The sequence below is a fragment of the Falco cherrug genome, chromosome 11 (assembly GCF_023634085.1).
Source record: "Falco cherrug isolate bFalChe1 chromosome 11, bFalChe1.pri, whole genome shotgun sequence".
Lineage (NCBI taxonomy): Eukaryota > Metazoa > Chordata > Aves > Falconiformes > Falconidae > Falco > Falco cherrug.
Genome location: NC_073707.1, coordinates 29,932,482 through 29,943,623, shown reverse-complemented (window position 1 = coordinate 29,943,623; position 11,142 = coordinate 29,932,482).

The following is an 11,142-nucleotide window of genomic DNA, read 5'->3' as shown; positions in this document are numbered from 1 at the left end:
CAATCCAAAACTGTGGACACTATGCAGACACAACCAGTAATTTGTTATCTTTGAATGAAAGTGTTGGTAGGGCTTAAGAGGATAATATGTATCACCTGCAGGTGTGCCATAAAGATGTTCTTTTCCTTTTTCATATTCTTTGTAAGAAATCTTCCTTAATGTTTGGCACAGCTCTCTCCCCCAACCTGGAAGTCTGAATTGAAATGACAATTTGCTCCTCTCCTAGCTAATTGGAACTAGAGCACAGATATTTCACAAGAGAAAAATGATGAGCTGGCTTCCCTGCATCTGCTCTCTTTGTCTCCATTTTTACGTTTATACTGTCTCGTCTGCTCTGCTAAACTGCCAGTCATCTCCTGGGGACACTTTCTCTGCTTGACAGCTCATAGGACTGTCTGCCTTTCCCTCATCTCCAGAGTATGCTTTTAGGTCCTGAGGCTGAGACATACCATCTGGAAGCTGGACCTGTGGACAAGGCAGCTGCTCAGAAAGTGCCTTGTAGTTATGGGTCTCCTCATTACCACCGTGGCAGCTGTTTCTGAGCTTGGAGGAGTTCACTGCTAATGAAGGAGCATTGCCCTCCTCCTGCTGAACTACATTCCCTCCTTGCTTGGCTCTGGAGGAGCTGGTGGCTGAACTGCCTCTGGCTCACCTTAATCAACTCCATTTATTCAAGGGGTTTAAGTTGCTGCATGGAAGTATCACATGGCTTTGCTTTGCCCATAGACAATGATTTCATCTTAGTAATGTCAGATACTGGTGCTGCCTTCTGCACTGTTGAGTGAGGGCTCCTACAACTCCCAAAATACAGTAACTTTATTAAAAAATAATATATTGGACTATATAAGAAAAAAATGATATCTTTTTCCTTTGAAAAATTCTTAAAATGGGCCACAACTAACCAATCTGAGGCAGAGGGATCTGAAACACTTGTTTTTCTTTTTTCAGAGTATTTTATACGGAAACAGTGGATGCCGCTGTCATTGCAGGAAAGGGTTAAAGGAAGAACATTAAAAGAGTTAAGACCTTTGTTAGGCCTGAGGACACTTATAAGCCCTGGTTTTCTGTACTGCTCTACCCTATCAGGTTTCTTTCTCCATCTCATCGAAATACTAACTTATATAATTGCCTAATTCATATGAATTTGCAAGGCAATAATTGGAATGAAAAAGTTTCAGCTCCCATACCTTGGAAAGACCAGCATTACATAAAAATACAGATAAATCAAATAAGCATCTCAAAACACCTAAAGTGACATTTAGCCACATTCAATTCCTGCACTGCAAGCTGCTAAGCCTATGAAATGTAGTAAAAATGCAAAGCACAAAGCAAAAATGTGCCAGCCTCTTTAGAAAGCTGTGCATATCATTGGGAAGGGCTGGTTTGCATTAGTGTCTCTCAGTTTGTTGACTGATTTGTTTCTTAGGTATAACAGCTGCCTACAGGTTGTACCTACACAAGTGAATCGAAGGTGACACAAAGCCAGAAACTGTGGTACGTTGTTTCTTGTACTAATAAATATTTAAGGATAAAACCTAAGTACTTCTTCAGCATCAGATCCTTCTCTGTTGCAACTGGCAAAAAAAAAAAACCTAAGTACTTCTTCTTCAGCATCAGATCCTTCTCTGTTGCAACTTGCAAAAAAAACAACTTCCAAATTGCTATCCATAATGGAAAATAAAAAAAAAAAAAAAAAAGGATGTTGATAAGCTTATGGTAATGGGCATATTTTTTGAATTGATTTTTGTTTCTCAGTAAAATTCCACAAACTTTTTTTTTTTTTTTTTTAATAATGTCTAATAGTCAGTCCTTTCCCTCTACTAATAGGTCAACCATGAGAGCCTGGAGAAAATAAACTGCCCACGGTCTACTTTTCTTCATGAAATTTTGTCTACGAAAGGGGAAAAAACCATATCAGCCATTCAGGGTTGGAGCATCCTTCTCCCTTCTTCCCCCATTTAGTGTCAAGTGAGACTTACCCAGCTCAGCCCCCAGTGATGCTCCTTAGCAAAATGTCCTGGCTCCAAACAGCAGTGCCCAACTCTTTCAGAAGCTCACCTTGCCTAGTAAGTTCCATGACTCCAGGATAAGCAATCACAGCTTTACCAGAAACCCTGAAAATAATATTTGTACAGTTCACACGACAAACAGGCATGGGCAGAATGCATTTACAAAATCAGACAATGTTAATTGCTTCCGGGAGCGTCTAGAGATTACTCTACCTGAAAATATTTGAGGTTTTTGATGAAAACTCATATATTGTGGCGCACAGACAGCAAAGCAAACATTTCACTCATTTCCTTTCTTGATTTCAAAATTAAGCACAAAGGGAAGAAAAATGCAGCCTGTATTTAAAAAAAAATAATTAAAAAAATAAATCCATATCTGTGTTCAGGAGTCCATTCCAAAGCTGCCTACCCAGCTGTGTTGACTTTCATGGCTGGACAGTCTTTTGATTTAGTAGAGTAGGTCATAAATTTGGGATTTAATTCTAGAACCTCACTTGCTTACACTGCTTTGGGGATTTTTTGCTTGAAAATTAGGAATGCGGAAGACAAAAAAAAAAAAACCCAAAAAAAAGAGGGGGAAGTAGCTTAATTTTTCCTTCTAGGAACACCCTCCATCCTCAATTCTACACTGAGGTTTTGCTTCTGTGGACATCTTTCTCTGAGTCAGAGTAAAGCCTGTGGTGTAAAAGTAGTTATTTTACTTGCTGTGAATATTCTGTGCTTTCTATCAGGAAAGACCCTCAATCACAGAATAAAATCCTAAGCACAGTTTTTTGTGTGGCAAGATTTTTATTGGTAAAATAGAGAAGAATAATGTAAAGCAACATATTTCCACCAGCTTTACCCATCTTATTTACTGTGTCAGGAAATTTCCACTGGTTCAGTGGGAGTAGGAGATATGTGTGGCCTCACTGAAGATTTTACTTTTATTATTCTGGAATACCCATTTATTTTTCTCAACTGGTGAAAGAAAATTAACCAATGTAAATATATCCATCATGCACACAGAGTATGTCCCAGGACTTCATAAATGGAGTTTCATAAGTAAACACAAGATCGGATTGAATTTGGTGAATCCATGAAGTGGATTTTCGATACTGAAGGACTGTCATTTTGGAGGGTGATTGAAGAGCTCTGAATATTGTTGTCACCCTCAGTGTTATGAAATGCATGCATCTAGCCGTGCTGTCTGAGATCCCTTCCAGCTGTTTCAAAAGAGCAGTTATTATCATCTGCAGGCAAGATTGTTTTGCACCACAGCAGATATTAGGAGGAAGTCTATGTAATCATTTACAGCATCTGTGGTTCTAAACACCGTAGCGGAATTTTTTAGAATAGGCTGTAATAAATTCTGGTATCACAAGTTTTCTTCATCATTACTCATGTTTCTACATCTCAGCAAAGCAAAATAAATGCAAAAGGGCTCCTGGTATGTTAGCAGGGAACACTGCATCTGACATGTTTTGAATGTAGGTTAAGACAAAAAAAAAAGACAAAATAATTGTTACGCTACAAAACACGTACTCACAGTCAATAGTCCATGAGGAAGTAATTTATACAGACATATCGACATTGTGAATTTTCAATGTCCTCTTTAAAAAGGCACTATTTCTTCTGAATTTTCTTCAGATGTGAATGACAGAGATCTCTGGTTCCCAAGAAAATGCAAAAGGACCTTGAAATAAAATGATGCCATAATGGCTCACAGTGATACACTCCTCCCAAGTTTTCAGCACAATTATATGCTTATTACTTTGGAAGAGTTAGAAAACAAGCAAGCTGCAGCTTTTAATGAAGCTTTCATAGCAGTGAGAAGAACTATGAAAAAGCATTTAAAGCAGCTCATCTCCTCCTCTATTCAGGCTCTCTTTCATTTCCAGAGGCAGTTGCGATGAGAAATTGGATGGTATCCAGTTTGGATTTATAAGGAAGCAGAAAAGGAGATAATGGCGGAAGTATGTGCTTTTTTCCCCCATGTAAATTCAGATCATCTTTAATGTTTGATCAGATTTTGAGGAACACGAGACAAAAAAGCAGCAGATATTTCCAATCATACATTTTAAAAACTCAAAAGAGCTTTGCAGAGTCTCCCTGTATCCAGAGCTGCTTCAGACTTTTCTTTTATTATTTTTTGGGAAACTGTAGAACATAACCATTTACTTAGCTCTGCTATCTGATTATAAAATCCTGACTCAAAGCATCTAAAAGTTATGCTTACAATGCACAGACATACATCCCAGTCCTTTGTACTGTCATGCTGCCACCCTAACAAGCTAGAAATATGTATGTGAGTGGAGAAGACATTTCAGGATCAGAGGAAGAGTCAGTTAACAATATATTACCGAGACTGATTTCCCTGTCAGTCCATAAAAACTAAATGTGACCCCAATGGAGACATTTTTTATTATGGGGAAGCTATTTTCCTACCCTTTTATGACACTATTTTTATTGCCAGCATTATTCACAATTCTCTAATTAGAGAGCACAACATTGTTATGCTAGTTTTCACTCTTTGATTCGGATGCACACAGGCATTACAGATGCCATGAGAAGTTGTATTATTGCAATAAGGCTGAATAATACTCCTTTTTTCTTTTGGGTGTTCTGTACAGAGGCCAGTGGGCCACAATATTTTAATATGAGTCTGCTCTAATCCTGTGACCTTACATATGCACTCAAAGAGAAATGATGAGGCTGAACAATCTGTTCATTTATTTTTTTCTCTTTAAAGGAGCTTATCTGAAACTTCGCAATCAAAGCTTGTTTCAGGTTTCATTTCCAAAAGTGTACACACCCATTAAGTGAAAAGCATAACAAATGTCAATCCACACAAAATAGTTCAAACTCAAGCACTCAGATTCAGCACCTTACCTGACTTCCCCTTTGGTGCTCTCCAGTAGGCAATCTTGCTTTCTATGCTAACATGGAACTACCACAGGGGACTGAAGAATGAAGTCATTAGGGTTGTGCCTAAAACTTGACCAAGGCAATTTAACTTTGGAAGGGATCTTGCTTATGGCTTTGTCTGTTTTCATAAGAATTGCCATTCATAGCAGAGTATAAAACCTGAACTTGAAGGGAACAAAATATAGAACATTTCTGGGTTCTCAAAAAACTTTCTGGACAACCATAAAGAAGTCGCATCATGCAGCAAGCTATTAATACCAGAGAGGGTACGAACTACCCCAAATCTTCTTTTCCAAACCTTGAAGAGTCATAACTCTTTGGCATTTTGAGGGACATCGTGAATCAATTCCCTACTCAGGATTTGACTTAAAAGACCCAGCACAGCCCTAAATGTCAACTGTGTGGAAATGGTGAATTGGTTCCTCTATTTGGTGGTGGGGTTTTTTTTTGGTTGGGTTTTTTGGTTTTTTTTTTTTCATCTGAAGTCTGTGTATATTTCACTGCTCAGAAGTCAATGAAGGAGTTTTACGGCAGGTCTAGTAAAGTGCAGTTCTCCAATTACAACCTAGCTGTAAAATATACAGTAGGGTTTTTTTCTTTTTATTTCCAGGCAATGAGTTTTGGTCACGTCAGTTAAACCCACCTAAAAGAAGGAGAAAGAAAGAGAGAAATGACTGTTCAGTGAACCTCAGGAGAATTATGAAGTTATACAGCCTCAGAAGGATTTTAGGCAGTTTTATATGGCCCAGCTCAGCTCACATTTATATCATCTGTCTCAGTGCCCGAAATGAGTTAAGCTATGTGCTTGATAGAGAAAAGTACCTCTACTGACTGATGTATCTAAGAAATCTGGTGTGGACGTGGCTGGGTGAAGCAGAAAAGAGGGTTGCTAGCTGCACAGAAGGTGAACTTTAGTACAATATATTTAATGTAAGCAAGAACTAGATAATGCTCAAAAAAAAAATTGTACATGGAGAAAAACAAAGGCTCAGTAAAGAGCTAGGAAATTTTTAAAAGTCAAATGCTTCCATGCAAACTTTGTTATGTCCAAGTTACTGCTTAAACTTGGAGGAGGAAAAACTGCAGCAATCTGAAAAGTTGTGCTGCAAATGTTAACTGCTCTTCTAGACAAAAACATAAATATATCCTAATTCAGTGTAATTACCCAATTGTGCCTGGATTTTGACTATGTAAGACACTCAAAAAGATTTCCAAGAACCTGGAGATATTCTGTAAGCATAGTGCTCTGCCACTGAAGATTTATCTGTGGTTTCACCTGATAAGATTTTTCATCTTGTTTTGAACAGCATAATTTTCCATACTCAGCATGCTGTATTGCATTCATATATGTAGAGAAGAACTGGATTGATTAACTTCAGGCTTCCTGCCACTAAACTCAGCAAATTAGCTGTTCATGATTCCAACAAATGACTGCCTTTTTTTTTTTTTTTTTTTTTTTTTTTTTTTTCCCCTTCCTAGTGCTCCAGGAGAAATTGAACTGCAAAGCTTTGGCTGGGAAGCTAAGAACTTGTTTAGAGACTCCTGAAAGAGGAAAGAGATATATAGCTGCTGTTATAATTAGTAAAGTAGTACGGCAGTATATGAGATGGTTATGATATCTCAGAGAACCCAAAGAAATTGAGCTCCATTTCTCCTGGTGTCTTTTCCATAGAGGTAGATCAGCTGATGCAACCGTAAGATCCAGTTGTAGCAAAGCTGATGGAGGCTGGTCTGTTTCCTTACAGTCCCCAGAAAGGTCCTAGGACACATACTCATGAAATCTGTTGTCTACCATGAGCAGGGTGAGAAGTCTTTCAGCCAGCAAGGATTTACCAAGAGCAGCCCATGCTTGGCTAACCTGACTGCCCTCTGTGGGGAGATAAGAGACTACCTGGAGCTCTTCCAGCCTCCTCCTCTGTAAACCAAGGAGGCTGGGTTGGATTATCAGCTCTTAGAGTGGCCCAGCCTTGCCTGAGGTTCTCTGGAAAGGAAATTATAAAACTGTGGAGCCAAACTTTTCTTGGCACTGGCAGCTGGGGAGTGGCTGGACAATGCAGAGACTTCCTGACTAGGCAGCACTGGATCAGGTCACCCAGGGCAACTGCGGTGTTTCAAGACTTGGGGGAATTCAAGACCCTCCCACAAAAAAGCCCCTACTGACCTGATCTCATGCTGGTGACAGTCCTGCATCAGGCAGGAGGTTGGGTTAGGTGTCCTCCAGAGGTCCTTTCCAGTTAACACCTCTACTATGATATGATTCTGGGAAGAGAAAAGAAATAAAAAGAAAGAAAAAAAAAAAAAAAAAAGAAGGGGGGGGGGGAGGGGGAGGAATCAAAAAGAAGGAAAAAAAGTGGGATCTACAAAAGAATGTGAATCCTAAACTTTTCAACTTTGGGCATTCACCAACATCATTTTGTTTTGAAAGTGGATTCCACATTGAAATAGAGCAGTTTTTGGTTCCCATTATTAAGAAAAATGCTAGGATCAAGGAACAATAACTGCAGTCAGAAGATATGATGGAAATCAGGCAAAATATATTTTGGCTTAGGTTATCCAGGACTAGGTAGGACAGAAAACCCATCAGACACATGAGAAGATCTGTGAATCCATTGAAAAGAGAAGTTCTGGTTCCAGGATCCACCACTGATAAACCTGCTATGCATTGCAAGATCTTCAGATCAAATGACCTGTTCCTCCAGTCCTGGCACCAGAATTACACAATTATACCCACAGACTGTATGTGCAGACTATATAAAACTATATAAAAGGAGAAGGATATTTACATCTAGGTATTGAACTATACTGAGTATGTTATGACTGCAGCACAGACAGCAACCACATTTATTGACACTGTTCCTTATTTTAGCAGCACCTACCCTGGAGGTCAGTCTCTGAGGTAGTATCATAATGTCACACCTGACATTACTGGCATTAATCCTTTTCTGGAGTAGGGTATAGTGGCAGAGGAAACAACAGGGGAGTAGGTAGAGGAGACTGAAGAATGGGAGAACTCGGTTATTCTCTGCCTTCCCTTGCTGCGGTGCCCGCTCACGGCCAAGGCACACAAGGAAAGTGCTTTACAAACACGTGACAAAAACGGCTTCTGTCCAAACCGGCTTGCATTAAACTTCCTGAAACAGAAAAAAGAAACCCCTCTTAGCCTATACGAATCCCACATTGCTTTAGAGTGGCATAGAAATAGCAGAAATAAAAACCTTCAGGAGGAACATCACCGGGAATGGAACAAAGCACCCGTCCCCTCTCTCCACTCCGCAGAGACTCTCAGACACTCCCTTTCAGTTAACCACTTGGCACGGTGCATCTGGGCCCCACGGCCAGTCCAGGAGTTAATCCATGTTTGATCCATTATCAGAAAAAGCTTGGCTGCCTTTTCCCTTGGGCCACCTATATGAGATGTGTCTGTTTCTGCAGGCAACCGCGCTCAACGAGCAATAGATGGTGACGAAGTAAAGTGCATGTGGTTGTAAAATCCTGGGACTGAAGTGGTTCCCGGTAGAGGTGTGTGTGAGGATGGAGTAAAAGGAAATGTGCGTAGGTAGAACAGCTGTGTCAAACGTAGATTGTTTCCTAATATAAACAAGGCTTCTGGTGTCCACGGAGGACAGGCACAACCTCCTCTCTGTGTGACACCCAGGCTCACCCCCATCCTCTCAAAGGTCGCTAAAGTCAGGGCGATTAAATTAGAACTGATTACTAGGGGCTAAAATACAAACCAAAACAAAGTAACCCCAAAACATGTTTCTGAAGAGAAATACAGTACGTGCCTCGCAATTTATGGTAAAAAAAGTAAGTTGTAAACTCCTTGGGGAGGATTTGTATCTCCCTATGTGTTGTTATAATACTAAACTTGCATCCCCAGAGGTAATTATGGCTGTAGCAGAAATAATAAACGCTAACAATTATTACCAAAAAATAGATGATAAAGGTTGGTATATTGTTAAAAATTTTGCATTCAGAATGAAGTGTTCTTTTAATTGCAAAGATACTGTGCATGGACCATTATACAGTTATGCTATTAGATTAACAAGATGCTTTTATAGTTAATTTTTATCACTGTGTGCCACAGTGCTTATATTATTTAAAATATAATATGTTTTCTTACTTAATTGTTCTTGATCTCAGTTTATCTTGTTACTCTATAGTAAAATTATGGAGAAACGGCTAGCATTTTCCATTTTTTAGAGGTTTTTGCATTTTTAAATATGAATTAAGACAAAGCCTTGAACATTTTATTAAAAAAATATGTAAAGTTTAAAAAAGTTGCCAATGGATTTATATTTATGGAAATGAAAACATTTAAATCATTTATGTTAAATGTGTAAACTGATTTAACTGTGGGAGGAATTCTGCCAACAGTTTCCTCACTGTAAGTTTGGAGTAGCTATATCAGCTGACTGCCAGATTAAAACAAATGTAAACACAAAATGAATTTAGGTTGTGCCTTATTTCTGTTCACACTGGGCAGGTTTTCAGTCTAGTAGCTTGATGACAGCCCTTTTGAAGAAACAAAATCAACAAGTGCTATGATGTAATTGTTTGGCTAATTAATGGCTGTATTTAATAATTGTTCCAGAATCAATATTCTTTAGATATTTAGAGAAATAATTTTAAATGGACTATGTCTGTGAATACCTCCAAGTTGTTTCCCCACTCCTCAGGGGCAGACCATGCTTGTACAAGATGTTTTTGCAGAACTATGTCTGAGAGCCTGAGGTGTAAGGGCAGAGTTTAAGCCATTTGTATATCGCGGGGTTGTGTGTGTGTGGGGGGGTGGGGTGGGGTGGCGCTTATTCACCTTTGCAGTAAAGTTTGTGAAGTTTTGTAAATCAGGCACTCTCAGGAATACATTTTCTTTCCATACAGGAGGGTTATACATAGTCAGAGAGAATACTTTTAAAGACTGCAACGTGACAGAGTACATAGGAGAATACGTTCCGCATTCTTAATCATTTTGCAATGTAAAGGATGAAGAGTGCAGGACCCTGCACACAAATATTGCATGCAAACCATCTTGGCTTGGTAGCCGGGGACTCAGAGGTCTGGAAAAAACCTTTTGTGCAGCCATTCTTATGTGAGAATAATTAAGGAGAAAATCCAGCTTCTAGGAGTCAGGGCTAAAGCTGAAGTTCAGTCTGTCAAACCTTCATTTCTCAGGATTTTCTGTTTTCCCACCCAGAGATGGTGCTGGGTGGGAGCGGAGCATCTCACGGTTGGTTGGCGCATGTGCAGCGAAGCCAGCGATGCCTCTGCCTCGGCACAGCACATGCCGCGTCCAAGATCCCTGCTCAGCTCGCCCGCCGGTCCTGGGGTGGCTAGATGAGCTGGGACAAAGCCCTTTCATTTTCCCTCCTGGTTTTCCTTTTACCTTAACAATACACTTTCTGCCAGTTCAGAGAAACTACTTATTTCTCCCGTGAGTTTTGACTGTGGCAGACTTTCCAACACAAATAAGAAATAATAATACATCATTTTCCAACTGTAACATCTTTGCTAAAAATATATATATTTACAAAATGATAATAAAAAAAGCTTGTTCAAAGCTGGAAGTAACTGGGATGCTTTAAGGACTAAAGACGTCTGCCTGTTTTGAAATTTCTACGCTGCTCCATGCACAGGAGCACATTTGAGGAAAAATTCCCACTTTGCAGCAAGAATACAGTTTGAAATGATGCAGGGAAAGAGAAAGCACCAGGGCCAGGCTCTCTCCTGGGTGTGGGAATTCCCCTCTGTATGCTCACTTAATATTTCTCTTGAAAAAAGTTTAATTAGGTTCAGAGACACTATTAATTTTTTTTTCCTCTCTGACCATTCACTTTTCCCAAGGAAGGAGCAAGCCACGTCTTTGAATACAAATGCGGCTGCTGTCAGAGCCGAGTCTGATGAGTCTCTTAGGCATGGGAAGGAGGATGAAGCCTTGTGAGCTCTGGGTGAAGACCCTGGGGTTGTGTGACACCCAGACCTGCCCGGTGTATTTTGACCATTTCCCTTTCGATTTTGTTCAGTCTTATTAATTCTAAATCCCTCTTCTTCCTTTGCCTTCTAAATGTTATTTGTACCATTTTATCCTCGCTGTTCATTTTTTCCCCTTCCATAAAAAGCAATAAAATATTAATGTGGCATAAAAAAATCTGTCTGTGCTGGTAGTCTCTTGGAACCATTGATGAATCCATGAATAAAATATGAATCTTTATTTTGCTTGTGGTAG